Raw genomic sequence first — 25972 nt, forward strand, 5'->3', positions numbered from 1 at the left:
ACCTGCTCAGCTTTCCAGGGGATTCCAGGCCCAGCTCTGCTGGGAGGTGCAGGTGAGAAGCCCCTGCAGGTTTCTGGATCCCCACCGTTTTTCAGTTGAAGCCCCTCTGCCTACACCACCCCTAACTCTCCCTCCCATGGCCCCGGCCTGAAGCCACAGAAGATGGGGAGTTTACGTGGCTTCCCTTCCTGTAGGGAAGCCATACCACAGACAAACGCGTTCCTTTAAGAAAGCATAGAAACCGGAAAATAATAGTGGGTGGTTATTACTGACGTCGTTCATGTAGAGACGCTTCACAAGCCTGGCACATGGAGGGAACTGAGGGCCGTTGCCCGAGTCCTGGACTTCGCATCCTCCGCCCCCCGCCCCGTGGCCCACTCTCCCCTTGGTGTCTTCTGGTGGCCGGGCGGACTTCAGCCTCCTGAACCCTTTCTGGAAGGATCAGGCCAGGGCAGAGGTCATTCACAGAGGGGAGGGTGTGGTCGACCTTAAGAACCCCATTGCCCCCACTCTGTGTCGGAGCTCAGTTCCGGGTCTGAGCAAGCGTGGCTTCCTGGTGCTGTCCCCACCCTCACTCACCCAGGGTGGGGGGGCTTTGTGTCCACCTTGTCCCCTCGTGCAGCCTGGTCACCCCAGGACCCGTGATGTGTGTGCATCTGCTGTGCTCACAGCTCACCCCGGGGCCCATCAGACTTCACTCATGAAAGGGAAGTATAAGGATGAACTTTTCCATGGTTAAGAATTTCAGGGTCGCGACAGCGTTGCCCAGAGTGAACGGGCACAGGTACGAGGCCCATGCAGAGAGAAGCAACGGTGTGGGATTCAAGGACCCTCCGTGTGGGGGTGGGATGGGGGCCGGACAGGGATTTCCTGCAAACGCCGCTCCAGGCTCTGTTCTCGGCCGGGGGACGACTGTGGGCACTGCCTGTCTGTGGAGGGGCCCTGGGGCTGCCCAGCTCAGCAGAAACGGCAGGGGAGGGAAGGGAGGTCGGCCTCCCTTCGCACCCCTGACCTCACACCCCCTCATCAGGGCAGCCCAGTGCCTAAACAGCCCCTTCCTCGTCTAGCTCTGAAGACCTGGAAGTTGTGGGGGCTGGAGGACATGCAGGAAACAAATTCTGTAAAGCAATTATCCTTCTATTAAAAAATAAAAAACGATTGAATAAAAAAACAAAAGGAAAACAAAACAAAAAGGAAAGCAAAGGTGTGACTTGCATTCTCAGCCAGCCTCTGCCAGATTACGCCTGTGTTTACGCATCAGACCAAAATGCTGGTGCTCCCACCCTGTATCACAGATGAGAATAGAGACACAGAGGGGTTGAGCATCTTGCCTCAGCTCACGCAGCTGCTGGGGGCAGGGCTGAGAACTGGACCCCTGTGGTCGAATCTGGAGTCCAATTGCTGTGATGACCCCGAGGGAGCGGCAGAGACCAGACGGCCCATGCTGAGTCAGGCACGCGCACTCACACACACACGTGCATGTGGCCTTCACCTTTGCGGCTACAGAAGTCAGAGGGAACCAGAGGGCCACCAGGAGAGGCCAAAGGAGAGTCGAGGTCTATAAGGAGGAGAGGCCGCACTTCCCAGGAGGCCAGGGAATTCCTTTCCCTGGTGAGTCTGACTCCACTGTGCCTTCCTCTCCCTGGACCCAGGATTGACTGTCCAGTGACCTAACTGATTTGGCTCCAGAATGATGCCTTCCCCGGGGTTCAGCTATGACTGGACCCCACTGCTGTCAGTGATAAGGGGGGAATGAGTACATAGTCTGGGATTCAGATTTGTTTGGAGACAAAATTTATTAGAAAAGGAGACCTAAAATACCACGAAGGCAATTGGCATGAACATCTCCAGAACACTTAAGAAACCCTCTGCTGTTTATCTACCTCCTCTCCTGTCATGAAGGTGGAAGGTCTATTTAACAAGTAATTCTGTGCTTATCACACTCTTTCTTTAAAATATTTATTATATATTTATTTATTCGGCTGTGCTGTGTCTTAGTTGCAGCCTGTGGGAGCTAGTTTCCCTATCAGGTATTGAACGTGGGTCTCTGCATTGGAGTCGTGGCCACTGGACCATCTGGGAAGTCTCTCCTCATACTCCTGGGGACAGTAACGGGTCACAGACCTCCTCTTAGGCCCCGTCAAAGCTGAGGCATGGGGTGGCTGCAGTAATCCTCCTGTGGCTAAGGTGTGGGTTGTAGGTCATGACTCACTCACACTCCCTGCAAACATAGGGCTACTCCCCTGTGTGTGTCCTCTGGTGTGTGATGAGGACGGACTTGTGACTGAAACTTCGCCCACACTCCCCGCAAACATAGGGCTTCTCCCCTGTGTGTGTCCTCTGGTGGGTGATGAGGACGGACTTCTGACTGAAGCTTCGCCCACACTCCCCGCAAACATAGGACTTCTCCCCTGTGTGTGTCCTCTGGTGGGTGATGAGGGCTGACTTCTGACTGAAGCTTCGCCCACACTCCCTGCAAACATAGGGCTTCTCCCCTGTGTGTGTCCTCTGGTGTGAGATGAGATGGGACTTCCGATGGAAGCTTTGCCCACACTCCCCGCAAACATAGGGCTTCTCCCCTGTGTGTGTCCTCTTGTGTGAGATGAGATGGGGCTTCTGACTGAAGCTTTGCCCACACTCCCCGCAAACATAGGGCTTCTCCCCTCTGTGTGTCCTCTGGTGGGTAATGAGGACGGACTTCCGACTGAAGCTTCGCCCACACTCCCCACAAACATAGGACTTCTCCCCTGTGTGTGTCCTCTGGTGGGTGATGAGGGCTGACTTCCGACTGAAGCTTCGCCCACACTCCCCGCAAACATAGGGCTTCTCCCCTGTGTGTGTCCTCTGGTGTCTGATGAGGACTGACTTCCGACTGAAGCTTCGCCCACACTCCCTGCAAACATAGGGCTTCTCCCCTGTGTGTGTTCTCTCGTGTGTGGTGAGACTTGACCTGTCCTTGGAGCCTTGCCCACACTCTCCATACGTGACCCTCATATTCCCTGAGACCCCTGCCCCCGTGAGCAATGTGCCTGTGTCCTCTGGATTCAGTTTCTGGCTTGTGCTGGGCTCGTCTTTCATTCTCTCATGCACCCCCGAACCCCCCATTTGTCCTCTGCATGAGTAGGAAGAGGCCCTTGAAATCTTCTTCAGCCTTATGCTTTGCAGCAAATGTTGGCGCCTGTCCTTGGCCTCCTGACCCTCAGGTTTGTCGCTCGGGCTGTGTTGATCTGAATATTGCTGATTTTGATTGCCTGGGCAGCGATCCTCTGGTTGGAGGAGGCCTCTTTCGGATGGTCTCAGGAGGGTCTGAGAGGGGTGACTGCGTTGGGTGTGTTGGCTGAGGAATTTCTGACTGGAGAAGGCCAGAGAGCAGGAGGCACATGGGTGGATCTTGGGCTTTGGTTCTGCTGAAAGAGGAAGCTTTTGGTCAGGTAGCTGGTTTGCCGTGGTCAGGCTTGCCTCACTAATTATCTAAGTGTTGACAGTGCACGATTTGTCTCCCATCGAGTGTGTCTTTATAGTCCACTTTTCCATTCCACTCTTATTCTCTACATCTACAGAAATCCAGGAAGTTGGTGTCAGGGGCCTTTTCTACATATCACCCAGATAGGGACCTTCCAGCAGCATCAGAGGCAGTGTCTCTCCTGATAGAGGTGGATCTGTAGGGACTTTCCCTGCGTGTAAGTGTCTGAAATGTCATGTCACAGTGGTGACAGGTATTTACCCTACTGAGGGATAAGACTTGATGACTTAGGTGGAATCTCCTGAGAGTCTCACTGTGAGGGGAAAGGGTCTATTAAGTTAGGGGCGCCTGGCCTGGAGTTCTCTGCATATGGGAGGCAGCGCAGGGGGTGGTTAGAGCAGGTGTGGGTAAATCTGACTTTGTGGCTCCTTGTTCAAAGAGCAGCCTTTGTGCCGATCTCTGCAGGAAGTGGGTTTGAGACTGGACGAGACCGAGTGCCCCAGGTCCCACTGACTACAGGTCTCTGGCCCCTGCTGCCCAAACTGGTTCACAAATTGCTCCTCTCTCAGTTTCCCATAGATCATAAAATAAAGGCATATCCTTTCTCAAGCCTCAGCAGTACTCATACCTCATTTATTACATTCAGGCTTAGTCCATTCAACGTGCACTAGGAAGCCCTATTTAAAAATACATCTCCAGCCAGATTCTTCACACCCTCAGTCCCAAGCATCTTCAGACAGCCCACTCTCCCCTCATGTCTGGCAATGAACTGACCTCTGAGGGGGCTCCCCGCTGATGTCTCGTCCCCAAAATGAACCAAAGCATCGTCTTGGCACAGAGAACATGCCGCTTGCAGCAGAAAGCCGCGCGGTTGTTCTGTGTCACCCAGGAGGACCCCTGGGGCCTGCACGTGGACACAGGCCCCGAGGCTTCCGTGTCCCGTCCAGCCTCCTTCCTCTCCCTCTGTGTTTCCTCCCGCGACCCCTGGCATGGCCTCTCTTCCCGGCCCTGGGGCTGCAGCACTGGCCGCTTCCCTGCCTGGAATCCTTCCCCGCAGGCATTATCACTGCAGAGACCCTGCCCCACCGTCCTGCACCACACCCCACCCTCTGCTCACGCTGACCCGAGGCACGTTCCCTGCGCTGGTTTCCCTCAGAGCATCAGCCCCTGTCTGGTACGAAGCCCGTGCTGCCCCAGGGCAGTGGTTCTGTCTGTTTCGGTGCGTGGAGCCCCGTCTGGCACAGAGTGTGAACTCACATGACAACAGACTGGAACAGTAACTGAATGCGCATCACTGTACATGTGTGCACCCCAATGTTCATCGCAGCACTGTTTATAATAGCCAGGACATGGAAGCAACCTAGATGCCCATCAGCAGACGAATGGATATGGAAGCTGTGGTACATATACACCATGGAATATTACTCAGCCATTAAAAAGAATTCATCTGAATCAGTTCTAATAAGATGGATGAAACTGGAGCCCATTATACAGAGTGAAGTAAGCCAGAAAGATAAATATCATTACAGCATAGTAACACATATATATGGAATTTAGAGAGATGGTAATGATAACCCTATATGCAAAGCAGAAAAAGAGACACAGATGTACAGAACAGAATTTTGGACTCTGTGGGAGAAGGCGAGGGTGGGATGTTTCAAGAGAACAGCATCAAAACATGTATATTATCTAGGGTGAAACAGATCACCAGCCCAGGCTGGATGCATGAGACAAGTGCTCGGGCCGGGTTCACTAGGAAGACCCAGAGGGAACGGGTAGAGAGTGAGGTGGGAGGGGGGATCGGGATGAGGAATACATGTAAATCCAAGGCTAATTCATGTCAATGTATGACAAAAACCACTACAATATTGTAAACTAATTAGCCTCCAACTAATAAAAGTAAATGAAATAAATAAATAAATAAATGTAAAAAATACTAATGACTAAGGAATTCCATTTACTTTCTTTAAATTGGTAGATGTCATTCATAAATTTCCTAGTGTGACTCTTTAAATATCTTTGTCCTATAAATATTTTAAAATAAAATGTCTTTATTTTAGTGAAAAAAAAAAAAGAAATGGGAGGGAATAAGGAAGAAAGAGGTAAAGGGCAGAGAGCTGGTAGGTGCTAGAAAACTTGCTTTTTGCTTCTAAGCCTTTCAGCAGAAGGTGATGTTACATATTTTTTTGCATGAAATATTAAAAATTAGAACTAACGTTTTTACTATAAAAATTTTTCCTAACAATCATATGAAAAGAATAAAGTTCTGAGGCATTTTAATTGCAACTCAACTGACTTTGGACTGGATTGTCCTCTGCTTCAAAATCGGACCACGGAGGCTCCCAGAATGGGGTGGGGTGCTGGAAGAGGGCTGACACTCACCTCTCCCAGCCGCGAGCTCACTCTTCCCCCAGCTGTTCCGCTTGATGCCAAGGTCCTGACCATACTCGTCCCCGTACCAGACCAGCAGCTCACAGCCCGGCCTGACCACCTGGCAGGTTCGGTAGAAGATCTGCCCGTGATACTGGAAGGCCACCAGGTTCTGCTCCTCGTCGTCCCGGGCACAGTTCACATACCTGGGGGCGAGGCCGGGAAAGGGAAAGAAATCTCAGGTGATGAGTGCCCTCCACTCTCCGACCATGCCCAGCTCTTTGCCTTCCGCCTCCGAAGCCGCCCCTCATGTGGACCTTCTGTTCACACCTTCAACCAGACTATGTGAATTCCCATGCTTTTCTCTCCTTACCTAATTAGCCATTTTCCGGATACCAGTTCAAGACTCATCTCCACCTGGACTGTCCGTGAGGCTGGTGACCTCCAGCTCCTCTAAACTCTGAATTAAGTTCTCTTTCATCCACAGGACTTCGTACTCCTTGGCTAACACGCAGCCCTCAGCACTCACCCCAGCCTGCCTTCTCTCCCGAGGCTTTCTCCCATCTCCCCACGTGTATCCAGGGTCCTATTCACTTGCTCACCCCCTCCCATGGCAACTTGGAGAGAGCTCTGATATAGCTTGAGACATGGAACAGTAATAATTTGTTCACTGTCTGCCTGCCCTGATGAAAGGAGAGGCCCTCAGAGAATGATCCTGCTCAGGGCCATGCTGCCCCCCATTCCTTCTGAGGCCTCAGGGCCCACTTCTCACTGCAACCAAGCCTGAGGAGGTTGTTGCCCACATAGAGCCAGGGTCTCCTGTGTTAGGTTATCCTGGCGCTATGCAGTTACTCAAAGATAGAAAAAGTAAGGTTACTCTTCCTAAAATCAATTGGCTAATGTCTATTTGCAGTATGCTCTCCAAAAGGACATGGGTTGTGAGATCTGCTTCAGTAACGAAGTGCACTGTCTAAACCGAAACATAAAGTGCGTGGTAAGTGTCCATTAAGTGAGTTAAAGTGTCCCTGGTGAATCTAGACTCCTCAAGTTGCTTTCAAGTCCACCAGTTTTGTTCAGCATATAGACTTGTATCTTGACGGCACACGCCATATTTTTATTTCTTTATTTCTTTATTTTATTTCTTTATATCTTTCTTTTGAAATGAAACAGCATGATATGGAGGGAAAAGAGGAAAGAATATGTGAAAGCTGTTGAGGGAGCCGGGTTGAGAAGGAAAGGGGCATGGGATGGAGGGAGTCTCAATGTCTACACACTGCAGCCTCACTGCACTCACCTCATCCAGTTGGCCCAAGACGTGTCCTTTCCATCCACATACTCGTAGCAGTTCCTCCCTTTGGTTATCTGAGTGTCAGAGAAAGAGTTACAAGCTTTCCTCTTTATTTATTTATTTTTTTTTACAAGCTTTCCTCTTTCTTTTCTTTTTCTTTTTCTGGTAGGAAGCAATAGAAGAGCTATTTCCCTCTGTAGTCATTGGTGCTTTTCAGCCTGCATGGATTCACCTGCCAGCCGGACCCCACGGTAAGCTCCTTATTCATCATTCCAAGTCTGAGTCTCTTGGTTCATTGAAGGCAAGGGCTCCACAAGGGAGGAGTCACTTCTGTGTGTCTGTACACTGTGTTCCCACCTCTCCTCTAACCTTTAGATAGAGGTCCTGAGTGTCTGTACACTGTGGTCCCACCTCTCCTCTGTCCTTTAGATACAGGTCCTGAGTGTCTGTACACTGTGGTCCCACCTCTCCTCTGTCCTTTAGATACAGGTCCTGAGTGTCTGTACACTGTGGTCCCACCTCTCCTCTGACCTTTAGAGGGAAGTCCTGTGAGTGTGTACCAAGCTGTTCCCATCTCTCTTCTGACCTTTAGAGGGAAGTCCTGAGTGTCTGTTCACTGTGATCCCACCTCTCCTCTGACCTTTAGATATAGGTCCTGAGTGTCTGTACACTGTGCTCCCACCTCTCCTCTGACCTTTAGAGGGAAGTCCTGTGTTCACGCCCAGGGCACACAGTACACAGGGCTGACTGTGTCATTGCCGACCATGTTATCACCATCTGCGTCCTCGCATGTAGACATGAAGTACCCCCCCACCACGTACAAGTGATTAGAGGCCAGAGGACAGGGAAACGGGTGCTTCTCACCTGCCAGGCGTATCCACTCTTGGCGGCCTCTTCATCGTCTGTGATCTGGCCCTCGTAGGGGCCAAAGTGCAGGCCCAGCGGCAGATCAGACGCCTCGTTCCACACTCCAAGCCCAGCGTCAGGGATGCCCGACAGTCTGATGCTTAACCCAGGGGGCAGAGTGAGGGCTGAGCGATTGGCATGCCCCCTTTCCACTGCACAGTCCTTTACAAAGGTTGGGGGCCCATGGGCAGCACAGCTGTCGATGAAGAAGTTCTGACACTCCTCACAATCTGGAGGTGAGAACAGGGATGAGAGGAGGTATCGTGATGTTGCTGGTCGTAATGCCCTTCAGAAAGAACTGGGGCATTCATGGCATTTGGCCTTGATCCTGCACCCCAAGTCATAGAGGAAGGGGATGGCTGGGGGACCAAATGGTGAGGTGAGGTTAGTGGACCAAGGCCCCGTAGCCCCTTCTCCGTGAGTGGGCCACCGGGGTCACTCACAGAGGTAGTCGTCATCCTGGGGCTCGCTGACCTCTTGGTATATGTGGCCCTTTCTTTCTCGTAAACTGTACCTCTTCACTCCAGTCTCTTTTCTTCTGAGTTCTAAGATGGAGAACAGAAGCTAAGCAAGGCCGGTGGGGTCTGGGGAGTTAGTCCCTGTTTTATCAGAAAGTGTGAGATCTCCTACCTGTCCATCTATACACTTTGTTAAAACTTTCTTACATGTATTTTTCAAACTTTTACTTTTGTAATTTTATTTTTTAATGATACATTATTTATTTCTTCTCCACGCTGCATGGCTTGTGGGATCTTAGTTCCTTGACTAGGAATGGAACCCACACCTCCTGCAGTGGAAGTGTGGAGCCTTAACCACTTCACCACCAGGAAGTCCCTTCTCTATACTTTGCTTCTTGTCCCTTTAACTACAGGTTCAGGAGACTGAGGCTCCACTGACCACAGATGCCCAGTTCAGTGATAGCTCCCTGCACTTACTGTTAGTAGGTTTAACTTCCCAACCTTCTCACTTAGGAAATAGTTCACTGACACATCTACTCAGAAAATATATGTTAAGGGCACATGACATGTAAGGCATTGAGCAGAGGTCTGGTCATAAACAGTAACAAAGCTCGGTTCCCATTATCACAGCTGGGTTTATCGAACTACTTGTAGGTGTCAGACTTTTGCATTTAATGTAAGGATTTCAAGCACTGTATGAGTTATGTATCCTTATCTTCACTTTACACATAGCAATCAGGACACCAGAAAATGTATAAGATTTTCCCAAGGCACCAGTGCTAACTTCATGTCTCAGATCAGTCCATCTTAAACCCATGCCTACCGAAAGTCCATGCCACACACCTAGGCCATACTTATTAGTTTTTCTACAGGGATTAGAGCAACTAATTAGAGGAACTCCCCAAATTTCTCTTACCGACTTTTTGTCTGGGGTGCTGTCCAGGGGTCCTTGCTTTTCTGTGATGGGGCACTGGTTTCTGAGCCTGCTTGGAGCCACTTGTTTTCAGCAATTTTGCTACTCCAGGCAATTCCTTCAAACTAGATTCCTTACTTAATGGTGCCCTGGCCATTCTCTTCCATGTGAGTAAAAGACAACAGGCATTTCTTTAGTTCTTTAGGACTTTATGAAGTGTTTTCACATGCATGACTTTAGTTAATACTTTGACAATTCTTGGAAATACCTGATTTGGGGGCGGGGGAGGGGGGCTGAACACTGGAATGTAACAAAAGGACCTAGGTGGATAGTGAATCAAAACTAGAATTCATATCTTAAGGTTCTTCCCCTTCAACTTTCTGCATAAAAATGAGAGCAAGGCAGGGAGAATAGCTGGAGGTCAGGGAAAGAAGAGGGTAAGTGCTCGTAGAGAGATCCGGGGGGGTTGTATTAATTAGTGGCCCTATGATGGATGAGGAAGTATGGAAAATTACAGAGGGGACAAAACACATCTGGAAAATAAGGTGACAAAGCAGTGAGATTAAGAAGAGAAAAGACGATCGGCAGAAACACATTTAGACAATAAAGAAAATGAGATGAAAGTTGCAGGTTGCCATGTCCTAGAGACAATGTTTGGAATTAAAGTAGCTGGTCACATCAGTTCTTCTTGAACAAGGCTGTATGACTAGCTGATTTTCCTCAGTTTCCTGATCCATGAATTGGTATTCAGGCTAATTCTTAATGTTATAGTGGACATGAAATTTAATAACCTTCAACAAATTGTTGTGTGAGCTATTTAATACACTAAGAACGTGAGCGTACATCCCTGGTATCAATGTATTCCCTAAACTCCATCTATATTTGAAGTCTAGCTCACAGATACTATCTTCAGCATTCTTTGACCTTTCTACTCCTAGATGAATGCTTAAATGTGGAGTCACTCATTCACAAAACATTCAGGGGGCCCTCAGGGGCTTTGAGCTGGGCCTGGACTTCTGAGAATGAATGGGTGTGGGCTAGCCTCCCAAAGCTCACAACACAGGGGCAGGCTAAACAAATGATTCCAAACAGGAGAGTTGCCTATTAGAGCTCAGAGGAGGAGCTGTTACTCCTCCTGCAAGAAGGAGCATTTGAAATGATGCCCAGATGATGAGTTTCTACTCAAAAGTGGGTAATCTATGTGAAGTCCTTCAGTTATTTTCTTATTTGTTGCTTTTCAGTCATAAACCTGAGGCTTCTCAGGGTGGCGAGTTGCTTCCTCTTATTGGAGTGGGAGGCTCTGAGGTAGGGATCCTGTCTCCTTCTTCATCTTGGCCCATCCACTCTACAAACTGCCCAGCATGTCCTTAGCTTCCCTTAGTCAGATGTCTTAGCATATCCCTCCCTAGCACAGCACAAAAGAACTGAGGTTGAAAACATCTCTCAGATGAATGATATAAAGATGTATGAATAAGCTTCATAGAACTATGGAAGTTTTAATCTCTAAACCCCTTACATTTGTAAGGGGTTTAGAGAAAGTGCTTTGGTTTAGATTGCACTACCAGTGATACTGTGATCTCAGACATATAATCAAATGTTTTTTACCTCATTTTTTGGATCTATAATGGTGATAGCTATATACCTACTTATAGGTACTGTAGGATTGATTTAAGGTTTAAGTAAGTTTATTCACATAAAATGCTTAAAGTCTGAAATATTATGAAAATAGTGTAACAACAGAACTGCCTACTACTGCTGTTGTTCTTACTAACTGTAAAGGTGGTGATGATATCAGACAGTGTGTTAAAGATCCAGGGCAGGAAGGCAGCCGTCTCCAGGATCTCTGTGTTTTCTCCTATTTTCACCTGTGACTGGATCCATGAGGAGGACATTTTGGCAACAGGATTTGGGAAATACTCACCTTCTGGTGTTTACTGTGCTCCACTCTGAAGGGCATCGAAGAAGGTTTACCTAAAAAATGGTGAGAATCAGTGTTTTGGTTGGTAAATATTTCCAAACTCTGGGTATTCTAACTAAGGAGACATAAATCTAAGCCAGAGAGTGACAAAGACAATGATTAGCAAAGGAGGAATGGAAGATGATTTCTGTATCATCAACTTCTATGCTTCCACTGGGAGCATTACATAATTTTCTTAAAATTAAAAAAAAAAAATGAAACTTCATCTGTGCCTCATCTGATGTTCATAAAGTATCTAATAAATTTAGTAGCCTTTCATGACAAAAGTACTCATCAATGTAGAAATACGAGGAAGTTACTGCAATATAATAAAGGTCATATATTGAAAGTCTACCTCTAACATCCTAGTCATCAGTGAAAAGCTGAAAACTTCTACGATCAAGAAAAAAAGGCAAGGATGCCCATTATCAACATTTCTGTTCACCATAATATTAGAACTCCTAGCCAGGGCTTTAGGTTAGAAATGGAAACAAAAGACTTCCATTTGGAAAGAAAGAAGTAAAATTATGTCTGTTCACAGGGGCATGGTTTTATGTGCAGAAATATCTTTAAATCCACAAACACAAAAATCCTGCACAGAAAGTTGCACGGTACAAAATCAGCATTCAAATATCTTTCCATGCATGAAGAATGACCATTCCAGAAAGGAAAGTAAGAAAACAATCCTATTTATTTTTTATTTTTTTAAAGCTATACTGAACAGCTAAATTAAAAAACAATATATTTATTTTTATTTATTTGTTTGTGCCAGGTCTTTGTTGCGGCATGTGGGATCTAGTTCCCTGACTAGGGACTGAACCCATGTTCTCTGCATTGGGAGTGTGGAGTCTTAGCCACTGGACAAATAATCTTATTTATAATAGCATTGAAAAGAATGAAGTAATTAGGAGTAAACTTAAGGAGATGAAAGAATTATATGTTGAAAACTACAAAATATTGCTGAAAGGAATCTGACATAAATAAATAGATAGGTGTCTCATGTTTATGGATTTGGAGGCTTAATATTATTAAGCTGTTCATACTACCCAAAGCAATTTAAAGATTCAATGCAATTCCTATTAAAATCCCAATGGAATTTTTTTCAGATATAGAAAATCCATCCAACAGTTAACACGGAATCTCAGAGCACCCCAAATAGGCAAAGCAATCTTAGAAAGAACAGCAAAGCTGGAAGCCTCTGATTTCCGAATATACTACAAAGGTACAGGAACCAAAAGAGTGTAGATTTGGCAAAAAATGTATCCTTAGCCGCTGAGTCTTCTTGACTTTTTGTGACCTTTTGGACTGTAGCCCACCAGGCTCCTCTGTCCAGGGGATTTCTCAGGCAAGAACACTGGACAGGGTTGCCATTTCCTTCTCCAGGGGATCTTCTTAACCCATGGAGTGAACCCGCATCTCCTGTGTCTCCTGCACTGAAGGCAGATTCTTCACCTGCTGAGCCACTGAGGAAGCTGGCTGGCATAAAGACAGATATGTCAATCAATGGAACAGTATAGACAGCCAGAAATAAACTCTTGGACACATGGTCTAATGATCTTCATCTAGGGTGTCAGGATAATGGGGAAAGTTTAATCCCTGTAATGAATGGTGCTGGGGAAACAAAATAACCATATGCAAAATAATGAACATCTTACATCTTGAAGAAAAATCAATTCAGAATGGATTGAAGACCTAAATGCAAGACTTGATAAGAATCTTAGAAGACAACAAGGGTGAAGCTTCACGACACTGAATCAGCAATGATTTCTTAGATATGGTGCCAAGTGCACAAGTATTAGTAACAAAGTAAAAATAGACAAATGAGATTAATCTTAAAACCTCTGTGCAGAAAAGGACACTGAACAGAGTTGAAAAGGCCACCTACAGGATGGTAGAAAATATTTGTAAAATATGCACCTGGTAAGGAGTTACTAATCATACACCAGTATGAAGGCTACCTATAAGCCAGGAAGAGAAACTGATTGACCATGATGGCACCTTGATATCAAATTTCCACACTCCAGCATTGTAAGAAAACAAATTTCTGTGGTTTAAGGAATGCAGTCTGCTTTGTTATGGCAGTCTGAGCTGACTAACAGTGAGAGAAGGAATTGAATAGACATTTCTCCAGAGAAAATATACAAATGGCCAACAAACATATGAAAAGATGCTCAATATTACTAATCAAAAGGGAAATACAAATTGAAACCTTCTGTGATGGGCAATATCTATAAGAAGACAATAGCAAGCTTGGTAAGGATATGGAGAAATTGGAACCCTTATACACTATTGTTGGCAATGTAAAATGTTGCAAGCTTTCTAGAAAACAGTATGGAGTTTCCACAGAAAATTAGAACTGCTGTATGATCTAGCAATCCCACTCAAAAGTGTATTTCCATAAAGAATTGAAAGCAAGACATTGAATAAATAGTGGGCACATGTACAGTCACTGCCGCATTATTCCCAATGGGCAAGATGTGTAAGCAACCTAAATGTTCATTGGTGGATAAAAGATAAAGATTATATATAAGATATATGTTATAGCTCTTATATCCACATGCACACAACGGAATGTTTTGAAGCCTTAAAAAAGATTTCTGTCATATGCTCCGTCATGGATGGGCCTTGATGATATTATACTAAGTGAAATGAACCAATCAAAAAAGACAAATATTGCCTGATTCCACGTCTATGAGGTATCTAAATTAATCAAATCCATGGAAACAGAAAATAAAATCGTGGTTGCCAAGGGCTGTGAGGAGGAAGGATTGGAGAATTGTTCCTCAGTGGGTTAGGGCTTCAGTCACGCAAGATGTAACATTTCTACAGATTTGTTGTACAGCAGTGTGTATATATCCCCAGTGGCTCAGCGGTAAAAAATCCACCTGCAATGTAGGAGATGCAACAGATGCAGGCCCAGTTCCTGGGTTGGGAAGATCACCTGGAGCAGGAGATGGCAACCCACTCCAGGATTCTGGCCTAGAGAATCCCACGGACAGAGGAGCCTGGTGGGCTACAGTCTATGGGTAGGCAGAGTCAGACATGACTGAGCCATTAGCACTATGGCCACTAACACTAACGTGCACATAGTTAGCAACAGTGTGCCATACACTCAGAAATTGTTAAAAAGGTAAATAAAGACGTGCAGGTGTATGGTGAACCGAGGCGTATGTATTCCCTATGAAGAATCTCTCCTTATGTCAAAGCCTTTGCAGACAACCAAATGTTTGGTTTTCATGTCCCTTTCACTAGTTTTAATAACCTAATGGAACAGAGGGACTTCCCTGGTGCACAGTGGATGAGAATCTGCCTGCCAATGCAGAGGACACAGGTTTGATGGCTGGTCCAGGAAGATTCCACTTTCTGCGGGGCAGCTAAGCCTGTGTGTCACAAGCTACAGAGCCTGCACATGCTCTGCAACGAGAAGACACTCACCATAACCAGAGAAAGCCCATGGACAGCAATGAAGACCCAGTGCAGCCAAAACTAAATAAATAATTTTTAAAAATCTGGGAGAACAGAAATCCATAGATGGAGAATCATAGAACTATCTAATTTGTTTTCTGCAGTCTAGGCAGATTAACTCTTCTAAACTGAGCAGCAGAAGAGGAAGTGAGCTGCTCACTTCCACTTTATAAAAGAAGTGTACTTCATTTTATTTACCTGATGCCATCTCTGGTCAGTGAAATGTGGGAAATATCATGGAGAATAAATAGTTCTCTCAAACACTTTCCCAGAATCAAAATAAAGAATTAGTTTAACCTTAGGGTAAGAAGATCATGGGTTTTGTTTTATATACATACATAAATAATCTTGACATGATATGATAATCATTTCCTCATCGAAGAGATTTAATCCAATAACCAATGAGATTAGTATTAAATCTGTTCGGTGAATTTATTTCTAAGGTTTCTTTAATTGCCTTTCACTAAGAATGTTTAGCAAAAATAATTCTTTTTAAAAAGAATGATAAATTTTAACCATAAAACTTTTGAGAATTACACTGGAAAACCTATCCATTCATCTTCATTCAGACTTATGTAAATATTCAGCCACAACCACTTCGGAATGCTGAAAATTATGTTTTCTTTGCTAATGGCTGAGATGTAGTGAGACCTAAGCCCAGGCTGGTTTCAGGAAGACACCTCCAAATCCTCCTGGCCTCTCACCTTGCTGCCTTGGTGTCCATTCTTCATCAGAATCCTCAGTGTCATCTACCTGGGGTTTGATGACCTGCCTGCGGTGATGCATGAAATCCGGTCGAGTGGTTTTGAAACCTGGAAAGAAGCAAAATATTTGTCCTAAGAAGGAGAAACAAAGCATAGAAGCAATGGGAAGTGTCACAAAGTCAGGGAATCAGTGGGATGGGCTGGGGGAATCTAGAACAAGGCAAGAGGTGAGCTCTGCACTGCAAGGTCAACCTCCCTTTGGTACAAAACTGTCAACATTTTCTCCAGGTTAGTCTCCACACAAAAGGGAACTGTGAGCAGATGAAGCCACCTAAGAGCCGGCAAGTGAACACTGAGGGTGAAGACCTGTTTCATGTTTCCCAGGCTCACAGGCGCCCAGGACTTCCTGTTACCTATAGCAATCAGCGCTTCGTAGTTTCTTTTCACATTCCTATATCGGATTTTTTCCCATTCTCCCATCTCTTCCCATTCTTCCTTGGAGAAGTATACGGAGATGTCTTTGAAAGCATCTTTGTCCTAAGGAAAATAATAGATTTCATCAGTGATTTACTAATCTAAGTCAGACCTTAGAGCTGAGCTTTCTCCTCCACCTTTTGTGCAGGGAGTAGCCTGAAGCTACTGGATGGTCGTTGTGAGACCCGGGATGAAGGCTTTCCTTCCCGACTGTGTCCTGCCTAACTGAACAAACACTGAGCATTTTCCTAACTCTCCCTGGACACAGGGCAGTTGATGAAGCTAGTGTCCTGTTTTGTCCCACTCCACCCCCCCCATCTCAGACAGGACCAGGCATTCCCATCCTGTGTATGGTCACAGGGAAGTTCAGTCAGTTGCCCAGGCAAGCAGTCTGTGGTGCTTCAGGGACCAGCACCATGTCCTTCCTATAGAGCTGGCTTAGAGCCCAGCTTTGCTGCCTCCACCTCTCACCGTGGGCTTCCACTCTGTTCTCCTGGCATCTCCCTCAGTGCTCTCCTCTGGAGACCTGTTCAGCCTCATGGCCATTGGAGTGCTCAAGGCCAAGGTGCCTGTGGAAGAAGAAGGTGCTGAGATAGCCCAGACCAGTGTCCAGAGCCTGGTGTGTCTTCCTTGGGTGGAGTGTCCAGGGCAGGAAGGTGAGGGGAAAGTCGGGGTGAGGGTATTGGTGGGATGGATGGATCCTGACTAGATATGACAGATCAGCCTAATGTGAACTAGATTTGGTTTCTTTGATTCCCTACAATTCAGCCCCTCTGAGGGAAGGCACTGGGAGAGATGTGTCTGTGGGTGACGGAGGGATTCTTGAGGAGACCCGGAAACCCCTAACTGCTGGACTGGGGTCAGGCTGAAATCAGGGCTCTGTTCCAATGCAGCAGAGGGCATGTTTCTCCAAGAAGGGTTTTGAGGATCTCCTCCTGGGGACTCAGAAAAATCTGGGCATAGCTTAGGTTCTACGTCTAAGGGACAAGTCGCCCGGCTTGAGGAGATCTGGGTCCCAGTGGCTGAAGTAACTGGGGTCCTCAGACAGACGGGACTGGGGATCTTTTGGCTGATGTAGAATGCGCAGGGTGAGAAAACTTGGGATCTGTTAGGCTGAGGAAATCGGGGGTTTCTTATTAAGGGACTTTAAGTCTCTGACAGGCAGGACAGTTAGGGTCTTGAGGAGGAAGAGTTTTAAGAGCTCGCAGGCGGAGGGATTCAGGGTCTCCGAGGTTGAGGAAATTTGGTCTCTCTGAGGGTGGTATTTTTAGGGTGCCTCAGGCTGAGGGGAACTAGGGTTAATCTAGGTATTTGAGGGTCACAGCACTAGGGGATTCAGTGTTTCTGTGGGTGAAGGGACTTGTAATCCCTGAAGCTGACGAGACACAAGCCCCCTTCAGATTAGGACTCAGGTTACTCAAAGTTGACAGGACTTCGGGCCTCCCACCCTGGAATTTGAAGCTATCAGGCTAAGGGTTTATGAGGGCTGGGCAGGGCGCGTTCCCGTCAGCCTCCCCGCTGTCCTGCCGCGCTGCCCACCCTGTCCCCGGGAGAGCTAGAGGTTCAGCGACGTCCAGTCTTTTGGCGCTGAGGTGAAGTGAAGGGCCAGCAGCCTGCCTGTACCCTGTCAGGCACAAGTGACCAATTGGCGTTGTGACTGAGGCAGTCTGGCTAATAGGCGCCTGGAGCGTGGGAGCGTGATTTACGCCCCGCCCCACCGCTCGGGGATTGGCTGCTCTGTGGGCGTGTCTGTCAAGCCTCCAGCGCGCATGCGCATCGTGGCTGGTTTCTTAGTTTTCAGGCATGGCCTCTTAGGCCTGGATCCTCAAGTGGGCGGGTTGTCCTCAGGCTGAATGTTTCTTTCCAGTGCCCTCAACTGGTATATCGGCTCCACCAGACTGTAACCATGCTCCCGGAGTGTATCCTAGGCCCACCTGTGCCCTACCTTATCAAATCCAGTTTTGGCAAGAACTCTTATGTGGTGAGTACTGCATTATTCAAGGGAAACGGTGTAATTAACTGCATTCTGATGAGACACAAGATAAACACCGTGTGGTCAAAGATTTAAACACAACGCGCGGAATAAAGATGTTAGAAAAAACTTGGAGGATTTTTAACCTGAAAGTGGAAGTGGCACTGATGAGCCATCTGTGTATTTAATGTACCTTCAGAAATGAGGTATAGTAAAACCTCAAAGCCCTGCAAGTGTTTTCTGTAAGCCGAGGCATCGATCTGGAGGACTGTGGATCCACTGAGCTGAGTTTGCCTGACACCTACTGGCTTCACAAGATAAAATAGGGACACTGTTCCTGGCCCTTAGGTAGCTTTGCTCACAGAAAAATAATGTGATTTCCATGTATTGGAAGCAAAGCGACTGGCTGTAGAATTAGTATCGAGTGGTGGTTGGGAGTCTGGATGGAGAAATGTTACCAGAAAAGTGAGTTTACCTCTTGGTGGGTGTAGAACCAGAAGGTACAACCCAGCCAAAGCTCATGGAAAGGAAAAGTGTATTACTTGCAGAACTATGGAGAACACCATGGAGCTTTCCAGAGCAGGGTCTCTGTAAACCACAGAGTTGGGTAAGCTTTAATCTATGAGTACAGGCATGTTCTGGCTTCTGTGGTGATTCAGATGGTAAACAATCTCTGCACAGCAGAAGACCTGGGTTCAACCCCTAAGTGAGGAAGATCCCAAGAGGAGGGCGGAGCAGACCACTCCAGTATTCTTGCCTGGAGAATCCCATGGACAGAAGAGGCTGGTGGTCCATGGGGTTGCAAAGAGCCAGACATGAGTGAGTGACTAACACTTTAACTTTACAGGTATGTTCATTAAGGGTCTTGGCCTGTGGGAGACTCCAAGCTTCAGTTGATTGAAGTCTTGAGAGTCAGAACCAGTCACCATCAGCATGCCTTACATTCCAGCTGGTCTGGTATACATATAGCTATCTATTCTTGATATAGATATAGATATCTATTCTTCTTCATGTTCTTTCGCCTTATCAGTTGATTTCAGTCACTCAGTCATGTCTCACTCTTTGCATCCCCATGGACTGTAGCACGCCAGGCCTCCCTGTCTATCGGTAACTCCCGGAGTTTACCCAAACTCGTGTCCACTGAGTCGGCGATGCCATCCAACCTTCTCATCCTCTGTCATCCCCTTCTCCTCCTGCCCTTAATCTTTCTCAGCATCAGGGTCTTTTCAAATGAGGTAGTTCTTCATATCAGGTGGCCAAAGCATTGGAGTTTCAGCTTCAACATCAGTCTTTCCAATGAACACTCAGCTCTGATCTCATTTAGAATGGACTGATTGGATCCCCTTGCAGTCCAGGGAACTCTCGAGTCTTCTCCAACACCACAGTTCAAAAGCATCCATTCTTCAGCACTCAGCTTTCTTCACAGTCCAACTCTCCCATCCATACATGACCACTGGAAAAACCATAGCCTTGACTAGACAGACCTTTGTTAGCAAAGTAACATCTCAGCTTTTTAAAATACTGTCTAGGTTGGTAATAACTTTTCTTCCAAGGAGTGTCTTTAAATTTCATGGCTGCAGTCACCATCTGCAGTGATTTTGGAGCCCCCCTGAAATAAAGTCAGCCACTGTTTCCCCATCTATTTGCCATGAAGTGACGGGTCCAGATGCCACGATCTTAGTTTTCTGAATGTTTTAAGCCAACATTTTCACTCTCGTCTTTCACTTTCATCAGGAGGCTCTTTAGTTCTTCTTCACTTTCTGCCATAAGGGTTGTGCCATCTGCATTGCTGATATTTCTCTTGGCAATCTTGAATTTAGCTTGTGCTTCATCCAGCGCGGTATTTCTCATGATGTACTCTGCATAGAAGTTAAATAAGCGGGGTGACAATATATAGCTTTGATACGCTCCTTTCCCGATTTGGAACCAGTCTGCTGTTCCATGTCTGGTTCTGACTGTTGCTTCTTGACCTGCATACAGATTTCTCAAGAGGCGGGTCAGGTGGTCTGGTATTCCCATCTTTTGGGAATTTTCCACAGTTTATTGTGAACCCACACAGTCAAAGGCTTTGGCATAGTCTATAAAGCAGAGATAGATTTTTTTCTGGAACTCTCTTGCTTTTTCAATGATCCAGTGGATGTTGGCAATTTGATATCTGGTTTCTCTGCCTTTTCTAAAACCACCTTGAAGATCTGGAAGTTCACAGTGCATGTCTTGCTCAAGCCTGGCTTGGAGAATTTTGAGCATTATTTTGCTAGTGTATGAGATGAGTGCAATTGTGCAGTCGTTTGAGCATTCTTTGGCATTGCCTTTCTTTGGGATTGGAATGAAAACTGACCTTTTCCAGTCCTGTGGCCACTGCTGAGTTTTCCAAATTTGTTGGTATATTGAGTGCAGCACTTTCACAGCATCATCTTTTAGGATCTGAAATAGCTCAACTAGAATTCCATCTCCTCTACTAGCTTTGTTTGCAGCGATGTCTCCTAAGGCCCACTTGACTTCACATTCCAGGATGTCCGGCTCTAGATGAGTGATCACACCATCATGACTGTTTTGTTCATGAAGATCGTTTTTGTACAGTTCTTCTGTGTTTTTTTGCCACCCCTTCTTAGTATCTTCTGCTTCTGTTAGGTCCATACCATTGATGTCCTTTACTGAGCCCATCTTTGCATGAAATGTTCTCATAAGCATAAGTTTTAAGGTTGCTATTGCAGGGAATGGCCACAAGGCGTCAGGACTTTTTCATGCCCAGTTGTGATTCCCTTTAAAGTGAAAACATTCAAGTTTTAATTCCAGACTGTAGTTCAATATGGAATGTAGCTGAAGCAACACCCAAAAACTTATGTGTTCTTTCTGAACATTCTTATTTATTTATTTTAATGTTTTTTAAAATTTACTGGCAGTGCCATGTGGCATGTGGGAATTTTAGTTCCCCGACCAAGTGTTGAACCCTCGCCCCCTGCATTAGAAGCACAGAATCTTAACCACTGGACTGCAGGGAAGTCCCCCTAGGCATTATTTTTTTAAAGTAACCTTTATTTCATATTGTAGTAACATTGATATACCATGTGTTGTTGGTGGCAGGTGAACCGAATGTATTTTCTATTTTGTTGTTGTCCAGTTGCAGAGTCAGGTCTTTTTGTAGGAGCGTTCCCTTTTCTACAGGCCCTGTTATACTGGTAAGACATCTATTTGTATATACATAAGTGTACATAAATGTAAATATCTAGGTACATAGATATGTAAATGTCCAGATAGAGATATAAATGTCTACGTATGTAGATATACAAATGTCTATATGCATAGAAATGTACATTCTAGGTACATAGATGTATAAATACCTACATTCATAGAGACATAAATATCTATACACATAGACATATAAATACATATGTACATATAGACATAACTATCTATGTATATACAGATATAAATATCTATTATAGATACATATAGGCATAGATATCTATATACATAGACATGTAAATATCTGTATACACGGAGGATGGTTACACAGTGGACAATGAAGGAGACCACCTTATAGACAAAATAAGTGATACAGATAGTGGCATTTATAAGAGCAAACTAGGAGAGAGAAACATAAACAATTTCAAACAAAGAAAACACAGCTAAGCAAGATGCATGTGACTAGTTTTAATCTGAGGGCACTAAACCAACAAGTCCACAGGGGGTCAGTAGATGATGGCAAAGTCTGGAAGGGTGAGATAGTGAAAACAAGTTAAATGTTTCATCTTTGTTTACAAAGTATAGCTTATAAATTTTTGGATTCATACTCGTTACCTCCTAAAGTATGTATCATCCTATATATCCTCATATGCCCACATCCAAACTGTTTCAACTCAAATCAAGCATAACTCCAAAACTTGTTGCAACTCTATTGCAATTTCATGAAAACTGTTGCAATTTCATGAAAAAGACACATTGGGATTCTTTTGTATAGACCAGTAATGGTTAGGATTTCTATTTTTTTTTTTTTTAGGGTCCTTAGAGATCATTTAAAATTTCAACACTTCTCTCTGCTTCACCTTGTTCTGATTCAATTGACATTGGAAAAGTTATGGAAAGAGTGTTTAATATAATCTGAACTGACCAGGTATCTATTGTTTGGTGTACATAAAGATCTGAGAAGTAGACTTCGATGGATGTAAAAATTAATATTGTGGATATAGAACGTAATTAGAAATTGCGAGAGTCATTTGACCAGAGAGCAATCACAATGGATCCACTTCATCTCCTACACCCATGAGGACAAGTTCATCTTGGTAATAATATCAGCAGCTGAAGAGTTAAAGTGTTATCACTGTGAAAAATGATTATGAAAACAAATCTTTGGAATGTTTTCATACATAGGATGCAACTTTCCAAGAGGCTTTAAATTTCAGGTGAATGTTTTATTATTTGAAATCTTGAGTGGATTACAGACTCTGTAAGTTTTATAGACTGTTCAAAGTTACATTCTGTTCCATCCCGGAATGAATCCATTAACTTTTGGTTCATGCACTTGTGACACACTTCATGAGTTTAGAGACAATTTGTGTTGGAGAGTGTTCTGAACCAGTTTGTGCGTACCAGCTGCAGGTCTGACAAGAAACATTCACTCTCATTTGTTGTAGTGGCTGCTCAGTTGCTAAGTTGTGTCTGACTCTTTGTGACCCCATGGACTGCAGCATGCCAGGAATCCCTGCCCATCACCAACTCCTGAAGCTTGCTCAAACTCTGGCCGTTGAGTCAGTGATGCCATCCAACCATCTCTTCCTCTGTCATCCCCTTCTCCATTTGCCTTCAGTCTTTCCCAGCATCAGGGTCTTTTCCAGTGGGTCGGCTCTTCACATCAGGGGGCCAAAGGATTGGAGCTTTGGTTTCAGCGTCAGTCCTTCCTATGAATGTTCAGGACTGAGTTCCTTTAGGATTGACTGGTTTGATCTCCTCGCAGACCCAGGGACTCTCAAGAGTCTTCTCTAGCACCACAGTTCAAAAGCATTAGTTCTTCAGTGCTCTGTCTTCTTTGTGGTCCTACTCTCATGTCCGTACATGACTACTGCAAAAACCAGTAGCTTTTACTCTCACATATGGGATATCAAATTTGTTTTTACATATTGCCTGCTATATTTAGGCTATTGGTTCATACTTCATGTACCCATGTAGTGTTGTATTTAAATCCAGTTTGAAACAGAGCTTTATTTGAAGAACGTTTTGCCCACCAGCAGCGTTCTATTCTCACCAGCACCTCTTACCTTGGTGTGACATCTCAAAACTCAGAAACTCTTACATGTGATATGAGTATCAATTTCATCTTAGCACAGTTTAAACAGAGAAGTGACAAAGTCAGGGTGCCTATTTTATCAGGTTTCTCCAGGCAGAAAATTGAAGCTTGATGTTGTTCAGTTGCTCAGTCGTGTCCAACTCTTTGCAACCCCATAGACTTGCAGCATGCTGGGCTTCCCTGTCCTTCACCATCTACCAGAGTTTGCTCAAAGTCCTGTTCATTATGTTGGTGATGCTATCCAGCCATCTCGTCCTCTGTCATCCCCTTCACCTCCTGCCCTCAGTCTTGAAATTGAAATTGTTATAAGGCAGAGTTCATACAGCTTATGGGCTCCTCAACTCAATTTTTTTTGCAAGAATTTTCTTATGTATTTTTTCAAGTGTGACCTTTCATTCATATAGTAGCAAATAACAGAATTAGAAGGAAGCAATTTGAAACAATGGATTGTTTCTACCCTGACAATCTGAACACAAAGGAACAAGTGGGAACTGCAAAGATCTGGGGGCCAAGCTTTTAAGAATATTTTAGGTTGGCAAAGACTAACTAGTATGCTTTCCATTTCAACAATTTTAATTCTGATAAAGAGTATCCTTTTCTAGAAGGCTTCCAGTGTGGCTGCCTCCTGCTGGAAGCATGGGAGAAGGAATCAGGGCACTGTCTGTCTGTCTTTACAAGACACTGGTCTCAACTCTAAGAAATCCCTGGATCTTCCCTGGATCCTAACCACCACATGGCCAAAGATACTGGTAACAGTTTTGTTTTGCCTGTTAAAGTGTTTAATGGCAAAGATTCTTTCGGTTTCCTGATGTGGGTGACATGTGGGGCCCAGTGATGATTTTTTCTTTGAGAAACTTACTTGCTAGTTCCCACCTGAGGGTGAGGCCCCTGTCCAATGATGAGAGACCTGTGCCTCCAGGGAGAGCAACTTTACGCTACTTTAAACCTGACCAAGTTCTGTCTGCATAGTAGATTTAGACCTCTCTGTCTTGTCTGGGATTTTCCCTGGTGGCTTAGATGGTAAAGAATCTGCATGCAGTGCAGGAGAATTGGGTTCATCTCTGGATCTGGAAGATCCCCCGGAGAAGGGAATGACGACTGAATCCAGTATTCTTGCCTGCAGAATCCCATGGACAGAGGAGGCTGGAGCTCTCTACAATCCATGTGGTCACAAAGAGTCAGACATGTCTGAACGATGAATACTTTGACTTTTCAATCCTGTCTGCACTGATTATGTTTACACAAGACTGCTTGCTTTCTGCAATGAGAATATTGACACCTGACCATGTTCTGTGTGCACGAGGACGTGGAGACCTGGGTGCGGACTGGGCCTGGCCTCCGTCCTGGAAAACTCTGTGCCTGTGTCTGAATGTCAGTGCTCAGAGGTCTGGGGTCTGGAGCTGAGGTGGGCTTCTCTGGGTAATGTGCCCTCCTCTGAGTGGGGTTCCATGGCCCTCCCAGGGGTCAGTGCTGCAGTAGGGCTCTTAGTCTTTCCTCCTGCCAAGCTCACCTGCCCTGAGGCTCATGGAGACTCCTCAGGTGGGCTACTTGGTAATTATTCCAGTGTTTCAGCGCATTCAGTTTGAGTAGGGAGGCAGGTTCACCTGGCTAATTGATTCCAGGGTACAAGGATCAGGCAAAAAACCAACGGGCAGCAGGTGAGGTTGCTATGTGATCGCCTTCCCGTTGGCTGTCCCTGCTCAGCCGACACCAGACCTGCCCCTCGTCTTCTAGCCCCGCGCCTGGTGTGTTTTCTCAACACCTCAGTGGGAAAACAAGGAATGGAGCCCGCTGGAACCAAGGCAGTGTGTTCAGCATTATCGTGACAGCTGTCAAAACAGTTAGTATCAGACAGAACCAAAGGGCAGGAGAGGGGGACTTCTCTGGGATGAGAGAAGTTTTCAGGAACCCAGGAGGCTGCAGGAACCCAGTAGTTTCTGCCTTTGGGGCCCAGCTATCAGGGACCTGGTGTCCTAACCAAGAGTCATGTGGCCCTAGATGCAGGGTTTGTGGACCGGGGTACAGGCCCAATAGTTTAATTAGTTGACGTTACTTATAGAATGTGGTGTAATTTGGTGGCACAAAGAACTTTGGATTCTTAGGGGTATGTTCAATTCCTAGAATTCTAGATATAAGAGGATTTAAATCTCTATTATTTACTCTCTCAAAGTAAGTCTAGTCAGACCCATTTCTTATGCTTGTGGAAGAGTACTTGATAATAGGATGGATAAGGATATGTGTCATATGCATAGGGCTTAGTGTTAGGGATAGAAAATATTTGAGAGTAAATGTATTCATTGGTCACATTGGAATCAGGGGTCTAATGCTCAAATTGATAGGAAGGAGACTGTTAATAACAGTGACTTGGTTCAGTTCAGTTGCTCGGTCCCGTCCGACTCTTTGTGACCCCATGGACTGCAGCATTCCAGGCCTCCCTGTCCATCACCAACTCCTGGAGTCGACCCATACCCATGTTCATTGAGTCGATGATGCCATCTCATCATCTCATCTTCTGTTGTCCCCTTCTCTCGCCTTCAATCTGACCCAGCATCAGGGTCTTTCCAAATAAGTCAGCTCTACGCATCAGGTGGCCAAAGTATTGAAATTTCAGCTTTAGCAACAGTCCTTCCAATGAACATTCAGGGCTGATCTCCTTTAAGATGGACTGGTTGGATCTCCTTGCAGTCCAAGGGACTCTTCAAGAGTCTTCTCCAACAC

General features: G+C 45.6%; 1 pseudogene; it reads right to left on the minus strand.

Annotated features, from left to right (window-relative positions):
• Nucleotides 1-2208: 2208 nt before the first annotated feature.
• LOC122448952 lies at nucleotides 2209-16538 on the minus strand (annotated as a pseudogene).
• Between the last annotated feature and the right edge of the window lie 9434 nt (nucleotides 16539-25972).

The sequence above is a fragment of the Cervus canadensis genome, chromosome 10 (assembly GCF_019320065.1).
Source record: "Cervus canadensis isolate Bull #8, Minnesota chromosome 10, ASM1932006v1, whole genome shotgun sequence".
NCBI lineage: Eukaryota > Metazoa > Chordata > Mammalia > Artiodactyla > Cervidae > Cervus > Cervus canadensis.